We start from the raw sequence: 18,904 nt of genomic DNA, 5'->3' as shown, positions 1-18,904 counted from the left end.
CTTAAGGCCACTTTACAGAAAACAAATCACACCTATACTGGAAGCCTAGTTAACTACCTAAAAATAAAGAGATCATGGATCTTAGAGAAGAACCTATCACTGCCACTTTACTGAATCATAATCCCTAACTGAATTGTGAACACTTATCCTTTCTTATGCCCAGGTAATTGTAGCTCTTATGCATCATCAAAATAACTTTTCTTACAAAGATGGAGACCACTTTCCAAAAATTCAAGTAAGTCAAACTGCATAGTACACCTGATCATGGGGTACCCAGTTCTAGTGAATATAGCTATAATATAATTCCAGCTCATAAAACTCAGGGAACATCATGGAAGTGGGATAGAATGAATGTGAGACCAGAGGACCAGAATATCTTCATCTTTGATACCTCAGCAGTATGGCTGCATAAAAACGATAATACCAATAGACGTGCTAACATGGGAAGTATGGTTTCGCATTCCACAGAAAGCTAGACTGTATTTACCCTATGCCCACCATCAGGTGATGAGCTTGAATGAAGCACCAATACACTGCTCATGGGGTGGGAAAATGCAACCAAAGATGTGCACCTCAGCCTGGATGAAAGAAGCAGGCTGAGGCTGAAATTGAAGTTTCCTAAGTCCCTAGAGTCCAGTCACTGCTGGAAATGATGTGAAGTCGAGAATGGAGGGGGCCTATAGGCCTGCTAGGATGAGCCCAGGAATGGGGCTATGGGAACTGTAGCTTGGCTTAGCCTAGTGGCTGCCATGTTCAGGATCGAAGATGAGCGTTCTTTAGGTGGCATGGCTCTGTAGTGAAAGACTTTCTCCATGCTTCCCACAGTAGTTCTTAATGAGAGAGACTGTCCATGATTGTTCATCATGGAAAATAGGTGCATACCCCTTCCTTAGGGGGGAATAGGGATTAAGTACGTTTTGTAGGAAGGAATGTCCAGGAGGGGAAGCTTATTGGCTAAGCCCTCAGGACCCATTTAGGTACCTAAGCATGGAGAACTCTGTTCTGTTCTGATCTATATGACCATTGATGACATTCCTTTGTGGAGAGTGTGGGCAGGTATTCCAGGCCAGGAATCTCGTAGAGAGCAGTTAGGTGCCTGAATGCCTGGCTTTCTGAATCCCTTCAACAGTACCAAGTTTCCTGGCATGGTCCACTGCCCCAGAGGGAGATGGGAAGATATATTGTAGAATAAGCCTTAGACAAAGAACTGCAGACAACTAAGGTATGCTGAGGGCAGTAGAAATAGTTTTATCCAGGAACGAACCATAACTGTTTGTCCAAAACCAATTATTCTGCCCTAAAATAAAAAAAATGCATGTATATATAAGTAACATGCAGACTGAGAATGTGTTGGAGATACACACACACACACACTCTCACACATATATACATATATGTATATATATGTATATATATGTATATATATATATGTATATATATATATATATATAATCATTGACAAAAGATATGAGAATATAATTATACCAGTGCTTCTATACAGTAAAAACAAAAAACACAGTAAATAAAATGAAAAAGGATTTCATGGTGTATATTTTTGGTATTCAACCTGGGCTTCTAGAGAGTTGGTCTTTTCTTACATGTACTCTACGGGAGAAAACAGATATCTCCAGGATTAGTTTTATGAGAGAAGAATTAAATTGTCCATGCAACACCATTAGGCATGCAAGAAAAATTCTTCACAGGTGCATGATAAACATTTCAATTGCATTACACTTTTTATAGCTGGAACTAAAATATAATTTTATATTATAAGCATTCAGGCATGTTTCATGAATTTTCTGTTTTTTGACCATACATAAGGTGTGATGCATATTATAATATATGCACTTTCTGTACATAACATGTATATAATGTTAAAGACAAATAAGAAAAATCTAGAGAAAAGGGTTATAGGCTTTTAGGAAATACTTATCTATAACACAGTGTATTGATTAATGTTCTACTCAAAGCTGAGGCAATCCTTAGTATATTCACGTTTCTGGCAGCCTTATGCAGAATGCCGACATGTTCTGAAGAAGAATAAAATGGAATAACTCAAAATATATCAGCATCACTGCAGGTCTGCAGCAGCCTTACTGAACTTGACATCCAGATGAAGCAGTTCTCTAGGACAGTGTGGGAAAACAAACTTCAAGAAGCTTCCATTGGCTTTGGAGAAGGCAAATGGTAGTGCTGCACTCAAATGTGGTAAAGAACTATATCACCAAGAGGTCATGTTATCATAAGATGGTGGCCCCTTTTTTTCTGCAGTTGCAATAAAATAATATATAGGCTTTTCTACTGTTGTTAGCAAACCACTTAGAAAAGTAGCAGCAACTAATTCAGGAAACATTAGCATCACATCTGAAGAGGAGAACGTCTTGAAATTATGCAATCTTCACTGAGTAGATAGAATATACAAAGCTTTGAAAACTGAAAGGATTATTTCAAAAAGCTTTGTCATGGAATTAAAGGAGAGTCTGTTCTTTGATGACTGTTGAATACAAGTGGCAACAGCAAGGTTATTATTGGGTGATGGTGGGCAGGAGAGAGGGCTCAATATAGCAGTTGAAAGATCCAAGTGAAGCACAATGCACATTTTACTCAAAATTCTTTTGTAATTGTTATTACTGTTTTGATTCTTTATAAAGAATAAGCCTGACTGAGCAGAATAAAATGCCCTCAGATATCAATTTTCCACACCCATGAGTAGCCTACCTGTTTAAGCCATGAATCATTAACACAGCACGAACAACTCAACAAGGATATAGAAAACTTTGTGGCTAGTATACTCCTAAGTAGAAGCAGGTCACCTTGCAAACTAAAAGCCTCACAAATACTAAACCCAGTGACATACATGCACAAAGTCACACCGGAGGATAAATAATTCTATGGCCTCAACGTGATACACTTTCATATTAAAATGATTGCATTATAAGAGCTCTTTAAGGATGCAAAGCAAGAACCAAACACAAGCCATTCTATTTGTTCTTACAAAAATTTTCCTATTCAATTTTATGACAAAATAATATGAAATAATAACAACAAAATCTATGATCTGCAGTAAGGAAGTCAGCCTGCATAATTAGATGAGGCATGTATAATGATAATGTCTGAGAAGTCATCTTCTCCTTATGTGAATGGACAGTAATGATGGGAGGGTGAGAGGAAGGGAGGGAGGACGAGAGAGAGAGAGAGAGAGAGAGAGAGAGAGAGAGAGAGAGAGAGAGAGAGAGAACTGGGCTTTCTTTTCTGGTTCTGTGGACCATGTTTCAGTTTATGTGTGAATGTGTTTTATTCATTGTGTATCTCTGGAGAAAATCAGGTCACCTTCAATGATCTTATCAGTCAAAGAAAATAGTACTGCTTCTCAGAGCTATTAAAATGGAAGAGAATTAGAATGTATAAAAAGCTTTCAGATGGCAGGATCAAAGGGAAAAAGGTCACCGATGAGGCAGGGCTGTTGCCTTTGTTGAAATTCACGGTTTTGATTAACATGAAGTTGTAAATGGCTATAACACTGTAAGCGGTAATAACATAAGAATAAAGGCCAAGGACATTATAGAAATGCAGAGAAAAAAATCACAGAAAGGATTCTAAAAATTGAGAAAAATAAACATCAGGAACAGAGTGTAATAATAAACTGTGGGTCATTTCCTTAAGAGTCACAAAGCTCCCTGGGGCATCAAGTCTCTACAGGATAAGGCGCATCTTGTCCTACTGAGGCCAGACAAGGCAGTCCTCTACTATATATGTACCTAGTGGCTCAGACTAGAACCTGTATATTCTTTAGTTAGTGGTTTAATCTCTGACAGCTCCCAGGAACTGGGCTAGTTGACACTGTTAGAGGGGGCACCTTCTCAGAGGCAAAGAGAAGGAGGATTTGTGGGAAAGTCTGTGCGGGAGGATGTGGAGGGGGATAACATCTAGAATGTAAATAAATAAAATAATTAATTAATAATAATGACTTTTAAAAAGAATCACAAAGCATTGTAGTGTAAACCAATGATGTGACCATACAAGTAAAGTAAGTCCTATTATCAGTGTTTCACAAAGATGGAAGACTCTAAAGGATTAGTGCAAGCTCAACCCTTGCTTGGCAGATGTGGGAACTTCTCTTGAGCCTGAAGCACGATTCATTGATGCTGCAGCATCTCCTTCGATATTTGTGATTTGCCACAGCTTACATGGAAGCCCATCATTCTTAGGTCAAGTGCAATATTTTTTTCAACTGACTGACACACTTCATGAGTGATTGATGTATGCAAATTTTTCTCTGATATTATTTGAACACTGCTTCATGGTAAGTGGGTAAAATGTTTAGCAAACCTGGATTCTTACACAACATAGAGAGGTTATGAGAAAGAAAAAGCAAGAGCAAAAGTTTCCAATTTACTACCTTTGTTTGGGACTAATGAGAAAGATATTGTCATATAGCAAGTTATATCTTAATATGTTTAGGGGATTAGTGGAATATTTTTAACACAAGAATGGGAATGAAGGTATTAAGAATATCAAAACTCTTTTCATACAAACTCGCCAATTCTGTTTTTTTTTTTCCTTATGTGGGTTCTCTGCTCATCACTACCTCTGACCTTTTGTGAAGTTCTTTCATATTCTTTTACTTGCATATTAATTTTTTCTCTCTTTCATGTTTTTCCCCGTGGTGAAGTCATTTGAAAGTGAATTTTAGAAAACTTTAGTTTCTGCTTCTAATGCATAAAACTAGAAAAAGAACTCCCACAGAATTATGCCCAATCTTAGAATGACAAAAATGAACTAAACAAATCGCAGATTTACAACTTTACTTCAATCAAAGAGCTTGAACCATAAGAATACTAACTAACTCATTCAAAAAGTGATGTGTGCCCAGAGAACACATGGTATACTGGGTAACTTAGCACATCATTCCTTATAAATTAGGCAAGATATGTGGATTACTTAGACAAACCTATAAAAGGAGGGTTTCACCCCAGTTATATTTAAGGATAAATGTACGAGATACATGAGATATTTGCTTTCAACTTTTAGACTCTGTCCTGAACCATGATAGAACTTTAGGATAACTGTCAGTGGAAAAATTAGCATTGCACAAGACTCTAGAAAGAGACTAATTGTAAAATGAAAAATATGCCTTCCCCTTGTTTCCACAGAGTTCACCAAGGGGCATGGAGAAACTTAGTGAGCTGGTGCACAGTCATTGCTAACATAGATAGAAAAAGAGAAAGAAGAAAACAGAGAGGGAAGGAGAAAAAGAGATATTTTGGGGGACGGTGGGGGTAGGACAGGGATGGAGAAGGGAGGACTCCAAAATTACAGTTCGTAAAATCACAGAAGTACCGATAAAGTTACATGTCTAAACTCCAGGGACAAGGTATTTTTCTAAAACTGAGGTTTTGAGTGACAGTTAAATTGGAATACAGCTTTGACAGTTATAAACCAGTGTCTGAGTAATCTAGGCAGAAAACACATTAGAAGAACAAGGTAAAGAATTTTGCTTTATTTATGATTTATGATTATTTATTTATGATTCTCATGCAGGCAGTGAGTGCAATAGCCAGTAGAGGGTGGTGGATTCTATGAAACTGCAGTTATAGCTGGATGTAAGATATGGTGTGAATACTATGAAGAGAACCCTGGTCCTTTGCAAGGGAAGTAAGTGTTATTATCATTGGACCATCAGTATGGACCACTGTCTCTTTATAAATAACTTTTCACTACAGATTGCAAATATATGTGTGCATGTGTGTATGTGAATGTGTGCAAAAGTCACAAGTTTGTCTCTCTCTCTCTCTCTCTCTCTCTCTCTCTCTCTCTCTCTCTCTCTGTGTGTGTGTGTGGTACATGCATAATGCATATGTTATGTGATGGTGTGCTTGCTTCTGTGGGCACATTGGAAGTTAGAGACCAGAGTTCTACAACAAGATGTCATCTTTAAGCATCTCTCCACTTAATTTTTCTGAGATTGGGAGGGAGCCTACTAATTGGGCTAGATTGGCTATCTGACTTTCACCTAGACTCTTTTTGTCTCTACCCTCAAGCCCTGGGCTTATAGAATTTTGCTTCCACACCCCAATATTATAGGGATTCTGGACAACTAAACTTAGGTACTTACACGTGCAAGGCTGGCATTTTGCCCCAAAAGCAATCAGATTTTATTTTCATGATTATGGTTTCATTGCTCATGCCTTTGTGGCTCCTGAGTCTGCAGCAACTTTGGCATGCCAATCACTCTCAAACAGTTACTCTCTTCAACTAACCATATGTAATCTGGCTATCTCATATTTGGTCCACAGACTCTCCTCTCTTCTGATTCTGACATATTTTATCCATATTATGGAATGATGAGTCCTGGAGTCATCAACACTTCAAGTCATTAAGATCCATTTTGTTCCATGGAACTTAATTTTTCTGCTAAACATTTCTATATGAATAAACATGGAACACCCTTAAAGTCCTCCAAAGTCTACATTTAGAAGCAAAGCATCCAACTTTTGGTAGACTTCTCTTTTTATTCTAATTCAGAAAACACCATTGTCACTACCCTAACTTGTGAAACCAGACACATCCATGCCTTTCTGGGTATCTTTATGCTCTTGCCTATCTATAAAATAAGACATAGTAACAACTTTCAACTTTTAAGTTTTCCCATACCTATTCAAGTACTCTCTTTCTAGAGCCAGATCCTTATAGCTTACTTACACTTTTTGGCTTCCATTTTTTCCCTTCTCAAAATTATTTATCAAAACAAAAACAGAGCCAGCATAGCTTTTGATATGAATATACTTTCTTGATCACTCTTCCCAATCTTTCTCCATTTTAAAGATTGGTATTCTTCAATATCTTGATACTACTGCAAGATAAACGGAAGTACTGGAGCATGTTAGTTGAGAGAGAGATAGAGAGAAAGAGACAGAGAAAGAGAGACAGAGACAGAGAGAGATGCAGAAAGTGACAGAGAGACAAAGAGACACAGAGAGAGACAAAGAGACAGAGAGAAAGAGAGAGAGAGAGAGAGAGAGAGAGAGAGAGAGAGAGAGAAGACAACAACAACCACCCCTTAGTATTTAGCCTGATTTGGTCCTCCATTCCCTGCTAAACTCTCAGCAGCTTTCCTGGATACTATCTGCCTTGCTTTCTGGGACTTGACATTGGGTGACATTTCCTTTTGGTTACTGTTAAAAATTTCATAAGAACATTTTCTTTGCTGTTCTTAGTTAAACAATAGTCAGTAACTACTCAGACTATAGGGAGGAGGATCATTTTTTAAAGGTGTTTCCTTTGAACTTTCCAAACAAGTAATTTTACTGTTTTAAGGTCTTGGTGACCTGAATCTTTTCTGTATTTATCACAGCTTTATAAACATAAAATAAAATTATACACACACACACACACACACACACATATATATATATATATAACATATATATTATATAATTTATATATATAATATATAAATTATATATATAATATATATTATATATATAACATATGACATGAAAAATGAAAGGATATTATTGGGAAGAGAAAGAAGGAATGGGGGAGGGTATACTGGAGACAAAACAGGGAAAAAAAGTAAATGCAGTGAGAACATACCGTATAATTAGACCAAAGTGTCATTATGAAACCCATCACTCTACACTAACCAAGGAAAAACAAAAGCCCTTGTAGATATGTGTACCCAAATGTGTACATGTAAGAATAAATAATTACTGGAGTTTTAAACTATGGACTGAGCCATCAGCAGTTTGCTCAGTACTTTTTACGTAGCCTAATCTTTGAAAGCTGTCTTCAGAACAAATAATCAGATTTCTACTTGTTAGTCCTTGATTTCAGCCCTGAAAGGACATGGGGATGAGTCAGTTTGTGTGATTCTCAGCATTCAATGTTCAGGGTCACATTTATTCTGGATCCACAGAATAATTCAGAGAGGAAACCTGGAAAGTTCTCTGTGATGCTGCTACCTAATCAGTTTGAAGTTCAAACTATTCTACTGCATATAAAAAGATGCAAACTAACAAAACCCTCTCTACACATTGGTAATTAAGGAAATAATTCTTCCAATTGCCTCTTGCAAAGTGCTTTACAAGCTCCCATGCCAATTAAAAGACATTTAGTAAATTGTGTGCCTCTGAAGAGATGTACAAATTGTTAACGTTACCTCTGGCTGTAGCTAAATGAACAGGAAATTCTTTAGGGAAAAAAGCAAAGTCTCTGTAAAAGTGAATGTATTGTGTGGGTACCAAAGAAATGCCTCCAGCAGAGATTTTTCAGAGAAGACCCATTTTATAAAGGGATGTATTAAATTAAGCAAGTTCTCGGAGTCTCTAGAGATAACTATGGAGGTATTTGAATGAGAGAAAAGCTAAGTAGATATGAATACAGAATCTTCTATTACTGGTATTTCTTCTACAACATTATATAATCCCTTTGTTAGACAGAAATGTGGGCACATCAGAATATCTCACAGTGTCTAAAATAGAAGAAAATTAAGAATTTATAATTACTACTCTCTCAGCTTATAAGAGACACTTATGGTTAGGGAGATATCTAGTATTTATGGTGTCAGAGCACAAGCAATGGCATGTCTGGAGACAGAATTTGGATCTAGTTCATTAGAATAGGTTCTTTACATAGGAAAAAATAGCAAAAGGGGAAATTATTGACAATGTTTTCATTGCAATCTAATTTACATGTCACTAAAGATTCTAAAATAGGGTGCATCTCTCCTAATAAAACACAAAGGAGGGGCTTCTGAATTAGTAAAGGTGCTTGGTGAATAAGCTTGCAAACCTGAATTCAAATCTCCAGCTCCCATGTCAAAAGTTTTGGATGATGACATGTGCCCATACTTCCAGTTTCAGGAAGGCAGTAACAAGAGGATGTTCTGAGTTCAGTGACATGCTAGCCTACCAAGATTTGTGAGCACCGGTTCGAAGTTTGAGAGACTGTCTCAAAAAGCAATCTGGAAAGTGACTGAGAATGATACAGAAATTCCAACTCTAACCTCTTCACACCTACATGGGCTCATAGACACACCTATCTACAGAAATCTATGCATGCATACATCACTAAAAAATAAAGAAGGAAACTGAAAACAAAATACAGCAATTTAGACAGCGCTGCTGCTAAAATACTATCCCAATGAGATGCTCACATTTTTTTTTTTTTTGAGAATCTAAGAAAAATAAGGTGATCCAGCAGAAAACTACTTGATATTTGGATTGAGTAGACTTATGTTAAAATCCCCAAATCTATTGCAAAACAGCTGTGTGAGGTTGGACAGCTGTTGAATTTCTCTTGACTCATTCTCCTAATTTAAAATGGAAATACATATTTCTGAACATCAGAGGTTTCTGAGTACCAAAGAGAACTCGTGCGAAGGATTTACTGAAAACATGGTTGCTCCATTTTGTTTGTCTTACTTGAGCATTCACATGAGGTTCATGTTAATGTTCAGGTTATAAGAAGAGATTTAACATAAGGATTAGGTTTCTAAAAGAGGAAGCCAAGTGTGAAACAGTCTAGCCAGAATATCTCATATAATCCTAAGCAAGGAGAAAGAGGACTACTCACGATAACCAGATAACCACTGTCTCAACCTGCAGAGAGGATGGTAAACTCGGCTATTGTAAAATAGGTCCTGAAAAATGCTGTCTCTTTAAGGCAGATGTCACAACTGGCAGAAACTTCGAAAAGGTAAAAGCACCTTAAAAATTGGAAGAGAGGCAGGTTCAATGGTCACTGGCATCGAGTCAGCTCTAGTGTGATATAAATAGTGTCAAGTTCTCTATTTTACAAGCACAGACCTTGGTTTGAACCTATCTATGCCAGGATAAAAACCTGCTAGCAGGAGGACACACGTCTGATCTCAAAATGGGCAGAGATTCCTGCCTCTGATGATAAATAGGCAACCTGAACCTGAAGAGACCAGCAGAGGAAGGGCCAGCTGCCTCTAAATCATTTTTACAAAGAGACAGCTTGCCTCCTGACAAGTCTGTGGAAAGAAACTTCCCTTTGCTCCCATGTATATAGGAGTTGCTTATCCAAAACCTGATTGTCATGTCAATAATATGTAACCTTCGAAAGCACATTTCATTTAGGGTTTTGGGTAAGAAGGAATGAAAGGCACATGAAAATGTAGCTATCACAGGCTATTCCTTCACAATTTTGACAAGGACATCTCACAGTGCTTATGACAAATAGCCAGAGGGTATTTGCCCAGGCAGAATAATCTGGAATGTCCACTCGGTGCATTTGTATTGGAAATAGTCTCAGCTTTATTTTCTTTAGCTATAATTGTACTTTAATAACTACATTTGATGAGTAATATTTATAAGGTATGGAGTACAGATATTTGGGCTTGCTGAGAATTTTATCGATAGTAATATGTTACAACTTCCTTCCTAATATAATGTTTTAAGTTATAATCTGTTTCTCTAATTATTTTGTTATCATCAGTGCCATCTGCAGAGGACAATAATCCTGTTGTTTTTGTTGAACTTCAGAAACATGGATAAATGGAGGGGCCAAAGACTCAGAGAAATAAAAGACTTCTTAAAAAGTGCATCTTAGGAAGTGGATAGGAAAATAAAGAGAGAGAATGAGGGATGAGTTCATGCAGCACCTCAAGCTAGAAGGTTGGAATGGAGACTGAGAAGAAAATAATTTAGAAGGTCCCAGATGGGAAGAATCACTATCTGCTGCTGGTTCTCACTGATGTGATATTCAAGGGCACAGTTTAATAGAACACAGAATGTAATTAATGCTTATTTAGAAGAGATATTTGTGTGTGTGTGTGTGTGTGTGTGTGTGTGTGTGTGTGTGTGTCCATACAGTCCAGATGAAAGTCTGATTTTATTTCTCAAGACATCATTGCCTTCTTGACTTTTTCGTTTTGTAGAAAAATTCTTCTATTCAAGAAGTTTCCTAATAGTCTAGCCTTCTGGCCACTAAGCACCAAAGTTCACACATTTTGTTCCCCTGAACCAATATGATACAGTCCAACACCAAGCCTATTTTTAATGTGGATTCTGGTCATCTAACTCAAATTTTCATCCTATGGCCAAGTAGTTTATGGGCATCATTAACTCCTGCCTGTTGCAATTAGATCTTCAACGTACACAGTAGCAGGCTTTGCTAGAGAACTATGCTCCTCAGTAGAAAATTGAAGTTAGAGGCATTTTTTGGTTACAATTTAAAGATGGTGTTTGTAGTGTGGCTTTATATGCAGAAGCAGGGGATGCCAGGAAGTACAAACAATGGTACTACATGGTAACAAATTATCCTGTATAAGACACTGTTGATAATCAGCCAAGGGTGTTGAGATTGGAACTTATTTACAAATAAGAAACCAAATCAATACTCAGAATTTTTGAATTAATTGAAACTTTACATAGTCTATATTCTCATAATTTATCGCACCTATGTGATAACTCTAATTATAGATACATTTAAATTGAAATCTTGACTTATAGTCTTAAAAATAGTTATTCACCTATTATAATTGCAACAAAGCATGGGTCAACAATTATATTAATAAGAAATAGTTACTCCATAGCAGTAAGAAGTAACTATATAGAGAGTCAAATGATTAAGAAAGGGTATAGTAAATCTATCTGTCTTTGGGTAATGCCTACAATCTGATAGTCATGGGCCACAGTCATTGCTATTGGTTCAGTTATTCCTATTATCAGAATCATCAATATACTACACTGACATCAGGACCCATGTGGGAAAAAATATCCACTTCTGCTTGACTATACAAATGAAAAGTAACTTAGAAAACTTCTTTAACAAAAATGTGAAGAGGCAATGCTGAACAGGGCCAGTTATCTACCAGGGACACTTTGGTAAATTAAAGGACAGAGGTAGAATGGATATTCAGGTATCTTTTTCTCCACAGAACCTGTAACTTTGTAGGTCAGAAGCCCTAGAAGAAAACCTACTATTACTATTCTGCTAAATAGATATAGTATTAAATTGACTCCTAATGAGTTATTATTATACTAATAGATTAACGCATCTCTCAGTCCTTATCAGACAGGAAGTGCAACCCTGAGCAGAGGAGCTTTTGGCAGTAAATAGCTAAAAGTAAGGGGGAGCTAGTTTTGCTTAAGACTCTTTGGCCCCTTGTAAGCTGAGCATCCTTTAATAGAAGCCCACATATCCAAGAATATATGAGCAGCTCAATTGAATTGGTGGGTTTAATATATAAAACATGGACACAGAGAATGGTATGTTAGAAAATTGTGGTTGAATCTGGGAAGAATGAGGAGTGGATTATGAAAACACATTGCATGAAATACTCAAAGAACTAATAAAATAATTTGACCAATTTTCATGACAAAATAACAGTATAAAGCACATCAGAAAAATATAAAGTAATAAAATATGCAGGATTCTGGTGGTATTAATAACTTTTCTACATGATTATATGGGTATACAACATCATTTTCTGCTGTATGGATGCAGAGCCAACTGTATATTCAAAAATCTAGATTATCTCAAGAACACTGAGGATTAAATCTGGATGTGGATGGAATCCAAAAATAGACATGAATTAAAAAAGAAGGCTCAGGTGCAATACGATTGCCAAATATCACCACCCTGCAGCGGATCAATCACACACAACCTCTGTGGGCCTGATGTCTCTCTTTTGTAGTGTGATTCCTTTTCAAAGTACTAAGAAATATATGTTTCTTAAAGAACATTAAATCTGGAGTCCTGCTATGTTAAATAAAAGAAACAAATCCTCTGCAGTTCGTATGCCCTTTGATAGACTCTCACTGCTTTAGAGCTAAATCCTAACTCTTTAGTAAGGTCTCTGTGACTAGCATGTTTTTTTCCCTTCATCTTTATTTCATACTGTTCTTCCTCTCCTACATACTCTTTTATAAATTATCTCGCCATTTCCTTCCCCTAAGATGAATGAATTTTGTTGCCTCTTGTCAGGAATGCTATTCTTCAATCTCCCTAACAAGTCACCAGAGTTAATATATTTCTTCCTTTAAAGAGACATTTTATATTTTATTTATGCATCTGTTTGTGTGAGTTTCTGTGAATTGTGTGATGCATTACCTAAGGATGTCATGAAGAGGTCCTGTATCTTTTGTAATAGAAGTTACAGGTGGTTGTGATGGCTTGATGGTGTTAGGAATCAAACCAGGGTCCTCTGAAAGAATAGACATCACCCTTAAATGCTGAGAAATTTCTTCAAGATCTAGAATTAATTTCAGAATCAGAAATTCATTCCTAGAAAACTGTTTATAAACTTGTATTTAAAAATAAAATTAAACTATATGATAATAATTCTTCATTGAACCAAGAGCCTCTGGAGGGCCAGTCCATTTTATTCATCCTTGACCTTCTGGTATATGGGAAAGACTCTAAAAATGAGCAGTGGTTATATGTGTCCTGGGGTCAAATCCCAGTATTTACTTTTATTCAAATCCATCTCTCTTTATTTTTGTTTACCTGTGTGACATTGGGCAGGTGCTATAACTTGTGTGCATCTTCGGCGTTTGGATTAAAAAAAATTAAGTATAAAATATTTCTCAAATACTGTCACTGCCCTACAATTGCATTGCAAGTATTTGTGACATTTCACTTGTAGGCTACTTTTATGCTTAAGACAGAGTTTATGACAGCTAGATCCTTCCCGATGATGATACCAATCACCATCAGGTTTCAAAACATAACTACTGTATCATCCTGTGGTAATCTGTTGAGGCATCCTTAGTACTACCGTGTAGAGAATCTCATTCCTGTTCAGATATGGCTTGCTTATGAATAAATATCATCCTCCCTCAATCTAGGTCTCCTGACTTTTACTGATGTGTTGCAGGATTATCTGAAAATAAATTGTCTTCACTCAAACGATTGTCTTAGGAACTGGAGTATCCAACACAAAACAGAAATTTAATATTCTTTTCTTAGAACCCTGTGTGATGGTGCACACTTTTAATTTCAGCACTAAGGCAGCAGAGATAGGATGATTTCTGTGAGTGCCAGACTAGACTGGTGTTCAGAGTGAGCTCCAGAACAGTCAGGGCTACATAGGAAAACCTTATATTGAGAATACCATATCACAGAGGTATTTTAAATCATACAAAAGCATTCCATATTTATTTGATGTTGCCATCTTTCTCTTCTGGTGAACAGCTCTTGAGTATGGCAAGAAAACATGTGCCCTAAGACAACCTATATTCAAACACTAGATCTACTCCAAACTATTCACAACATCACTAAGTGTGCCTTAACTCCTGTCTACAGTGATAATGCAATTTTCCTACTCAGGGATTTATAATGATTACAATCCACGATAAAAGATATACAATGAGAAGAGAGTACAAGCCGTATAGAAAACACCAACAGTGATTTCTGATAACTATTAGCATCTGAATGGCATTTCAAAATCGTAATAAATGTTGACTCGCTAAACAAAATATATTCATCAAATGTATGCAAGGCAGTGTGGAATGTAAGGGTATAAATCAGATATTCATGTTCTTTGTTACAATTTAAGGTCAGTCTAGATAATAATGATGGTAAGACACATACCCATGAAGATCTGTAGTGCAAGAAATGGACAACTATACAGAAAAATAGATAACTAAGTTATAGGTTATTATTGACATTAAATGAGTACTATATGCAAGTATGTAAGGCTGAGAGACAGGCAACAACTTTCCTTAGTTCATCAAAGGTGATATTTGTAACTTTAAGGCCAATGCACTTTAGTCAGCCCAAATGGTCTCTGGAAATTTAAATGCTAGAGTATCCCTTGTCGAAGCATCAGCTTCTGGAGATAGTAAAATTTCTTTGTTTCACAAATCAAATAACATTGAGTAACCTGAACTAAAGTTACTAACTTATACCTCATTTTCTTAGGTGTCTTTCCAGGGGATTGCATAAATAGAAAAAAATACACATATGTTAATAGTGAGGACACTTGCAAAGAACTACTGTTTGAAATTTGGACCTAAAAGGAAGAATTCAAATGTTTGCTATAAGAGATAAGAAAGTATGAAAACAGAAAATGAAGAGCAAACAGTGTTTTCAAAGTCAGACTATGATGCCAGGTAAACTCTGCTATGTGTCTGTCATGTCACATTTATCAAGTTATTTTATTGCACCAGTTTTATTCATTTCCTCACTTTCAAAATGGGAACAGTCATGACACATGCCTCATTTGTTCCAGGGTAGATGGTAACCCCTAAAATCTCAATGAAGCTAGGGATTATAGACACTATTAACAAAAGTCACTGTGTACAAAAGGTGTGATGGATACTTTACATGGTCTGTACAAAATATCTTTACAGAAGGAAAGGAGGACAGATGCTTGGAGAGGCACCCTGGTGACCTGGAACATCTTCAACTGAGGTTGAGAAAAACCCAATTAGCTGTTCAGAAATGGAATCAAATTCAAGGTGTTTTATCAAAGCAGAAAAGACTACTGGGATAACATTTCAGAAGATACTCAGAAACTTCTATTATGTTGTGTCTGAAAACACTTTACAAACAATAAAGTATGTTTTGGCTCACATATTTTTAGAAGTTTCTTTTAGTATATTACCTCCTTTATTTTTGGACCATATTCAAGGAAGATCATCATGTAGGGACATGTTGTGAAGAAATACGTCTCACTTCATGCCAGACAAGAAGCAGTGAGAGGAAATTGGTGGTCGAGGGAGTGAGGAACAAAAGAAATGCCATCATTCAACAAGGACTTGTATCCTCAGTTCTCACTTTCAAATACAGTATTTTCAACTTTAATCTTCCTATAGGCTAATCAACTGATGAAGGCAGAGCTCTCATGACATTAATACTTCCAAAGGGTTTCATAAGTGAGTGATCACAGCTTGTGTCAAGGATGAAGCTGTCAATATAAGAGGCTTTGTTTAAGGAGGAGTAGTTAAGCACAATGTGAAACATAAGATTATGTTTTCTTAAAGCAAGCATGAGATTTACAGAAAAATAAATAGTGACTAGGTTCTCCTGCTATGTCCTACTTGGGAATAAACCAAACACAATGGAGCACTAGGAAGAAGTAGGATAAAAATAACCAATGGCCCTGTTTTATTAAAGTAACTGGATGTTTAACTAGATAGAACACTGGATGATAGAAAACTGGTTGATGGCAAATTTTCCTCACAGAAAATAGCACTGAATAAGCAAATGACACCTCTGTCTTTCCGATAACTTCATGTACAGTGAGATGAAGTTACTAAATGTCTCCTATCTCTATTATATTATATGTAGTGGTGTAGTAGTTGCCATACAACAAAACAAAACCTGACAATGTTGTACCCCTACAGCTTGATATCCCCCAACACTCAGTGGCACTTCTTTTCCCTTTGGAGAAAACTTCACAAATCATGTCCAATCCAAATGTAAAACAACCCAGAGGTGCATTGATTAAACAGATCATTAGCTTTTCATTATTTTGTATAAATTAACACAGTGCACAGACATGAAACATAAATATATACGAAATTGTGCACTATAGGGCTAAAGTAGATCTGGGAATGTTATAAATAGCTTAGGTTGATACCCAATTAAAGGGGTGAGTTCCCTTAGAGTCAGTAGCCTAGTGAGGTACTCAATGTCAATACACAAAGTGACAAAACCCATCTGTGCTAGGCTGATTAAAATCCTAAGTATTCTGTCTCTAGTAATATTTGCCTTGGATTTATTCAGCTATTAATCATACTTTACATAACAGATCTCATCCTCTGAGAACCTCAGAACTCAACAGCTGTCACTGGGGAAATCAAAGTATAGTAATGTGGTAATTTTCCCGCATCAGGTATGACAAAATTTAGTTTACTAGTCAGGGTTCAATCAAGAACTTAAAAAATCACCATAAATAATTTATGATAAGGGGTTTGTCTGGAGAAACTTTAAACAATGATAAAGAGGGACAAAATTAAGAGGTGAAAGGTCACTGTGATATCATCAGTAAGCCCTCTTGGTCCCTGGGCATAGCAATAGTGCTTGTAAAGTGCTATGGAAACTTAGGAAATCCAGACAGCGGATGAAAAATGATCAATGTTAACTTTAAAATCAGTAATGACTTTGAGGTAACTATGGGTCAGATCTTTGCTAGGAGTTGGTCAAAAGAGCTAAGAAGAAGACTGATCAAGTTCATCTGAAATTTTATCTCCCTTGATATTGTCATATGGTATTCACAAAATAACACTACCTATCTCTTACAAATATTACACACACCCCTTCCATGATCAGTCTCAGTATCGAACTGAACAGAAAAGCAAGGAGATTGAATTCTAGCCAAGTCAATGTTGTCAATCTCCTGAATGGTTCTTGTGATTTCCAAAATCAGATTTCCCATTGAAAATAAGCACTACTGGAAACTGAGAATTTGTTGGAATATTTGCATACATTGATTACCAAGTTACTTAATCAATGAGATTTGAAGACTGGGAATGGAGAATATAGCATATTCTCAGTCACAGAGAATCCACAGCATCAGTTTAGCACTGCTCTGGTGGTGTGGGAACATTGCCAACTTCTGACTGTATCCACCAAATCTGTTGATGATCACTTTAGAAATAACAATTGGAAAATATTTGATGAGAGAAGAAACCACCTTGTTTTCAAGTCAGGTGTCCAAGGCTGTGCAAACTTTGTTTTTGTTGATTATATGCACTTTCTGAAATTCCTATGTGTGCGAATACCTGCAAAAGACACAAACAAAAACAACAGTCCCTGCCCTTTCAGACACAAACACTCCCCATTGTTTCCTGGCTCAGTGTGGAGAACCAATTACAGAGCTCATCAGAATGTTTCAGAAGGGTTTTGTTCTTTACTGAAATGTTTTGAGTTCTCTGTGTATCAAACCTGTTCTATTGTGAGCTCCTGGCAAAGTGAGCAAGAAACACCTGTTGTTAAGTGGGAGCATCAGGAAGTACAGATTTGGTTTATTTAATTACCTGAGAGGAAAGAAACCCTTTATTTTTCTTTCTGTAACCTTTCATATATGCCTACAGTTAGAGAATTCTTTTAGAGTAAAAATATCTGTTATCCTTCTTCCTAAATTTAGCACTAATTTTGCAGTGTAAATGATGTATCAAAGCCTATTAAAAGAAGGAAATGGATGATATTATATGCTAGGAGAAAACATATGTATCTGTGTATTTTCATGTGTCCTGGGGACCTTAACTATTCTGTCTACTAATATTTGTCTCAGATTGATTGAGTATATTAATCACAGTTTACATAATACATAAGTATATATGAATATGTGCATGCTGTTAAAAGTATGCTCATCCCCAAGGTCAAATGGTCTGGCTTCCAGTTCTTTAACTGACTTTGTACATAATCTGTTTGAATAGCATTGTAAATGTCCTGAAACAAAAAGTTGACAAAAATTTTAAAAAGACCCAATTAATATGTGTACAAATAGAGTAGTTTGTGATATTATAAAAAGAGAAACTCTCTAAATATTTTGTGTACATTGGTGTTTGTCCACATAAATATGTAGGTTTATTATCAAACGTATTCAATAATAATTATGAAGTATATAACAAAACAATAAAATGTATTATATTCTATATCATTGACCCATAGATCATTTGGTCCCTGTGGAAAACTTGCCCTTAATGTTTAAATAAGAACCAGTCACTAGTTGTAATTCAATCATGATTTAACCACTGGAACAGCATCCAAACACACTATATCTATGCTCAATGTAAAATAGTGATGAGTTCAATAACCTTGAACCATTTCATAGCCTTGTAAAGCTAATATTGATATGCTGAAAACTCTTTCATCAGAAGCACTCAAATCCTGATGTTAGCATTTGCCAGTTTATATTGTCTAAATACTTATCATAGCTCACTACAAACTAAAAACATACTAGAAGGAATTAGGACAAATGTAC

The 18,904-nt window shown here is 36.3% G+C and overlaps 1 protein-coding gene across 2 annotated transcripts in view; it reads right to left on the bottom strand.

Annotated features, from left to right (window-relative positions):
• Cntn6 (contactin 6) overlaps positions 1–18,904 on the bottom strand; it is a 334,089-nt gene that overhangs the window by 226,600 nt on the left and 88,585 nt on the right. The gene's annotated exons all lie outside the window — the stretch shown is intronic.

The sequence above is a fragment of the Arvicanthis niloticus genome, chromosome 9 (genome assembly GCF_011762505.2).
Source record: "Arvicanthis niloticus isolate mArvNil1 chromosome 9, mArvNil1.pat.X, whole genome shotgun sequence".
NCBI classification, from domain to species: Eukaryota; Metazoa; Chordata; class Mammalia; order Rodentia; family Muridae; genus Arvicanthis; species Arvicanthis niloticus.
This window is presented reverse-complemented; position numbering and strand designations above follow the sequence as displayed.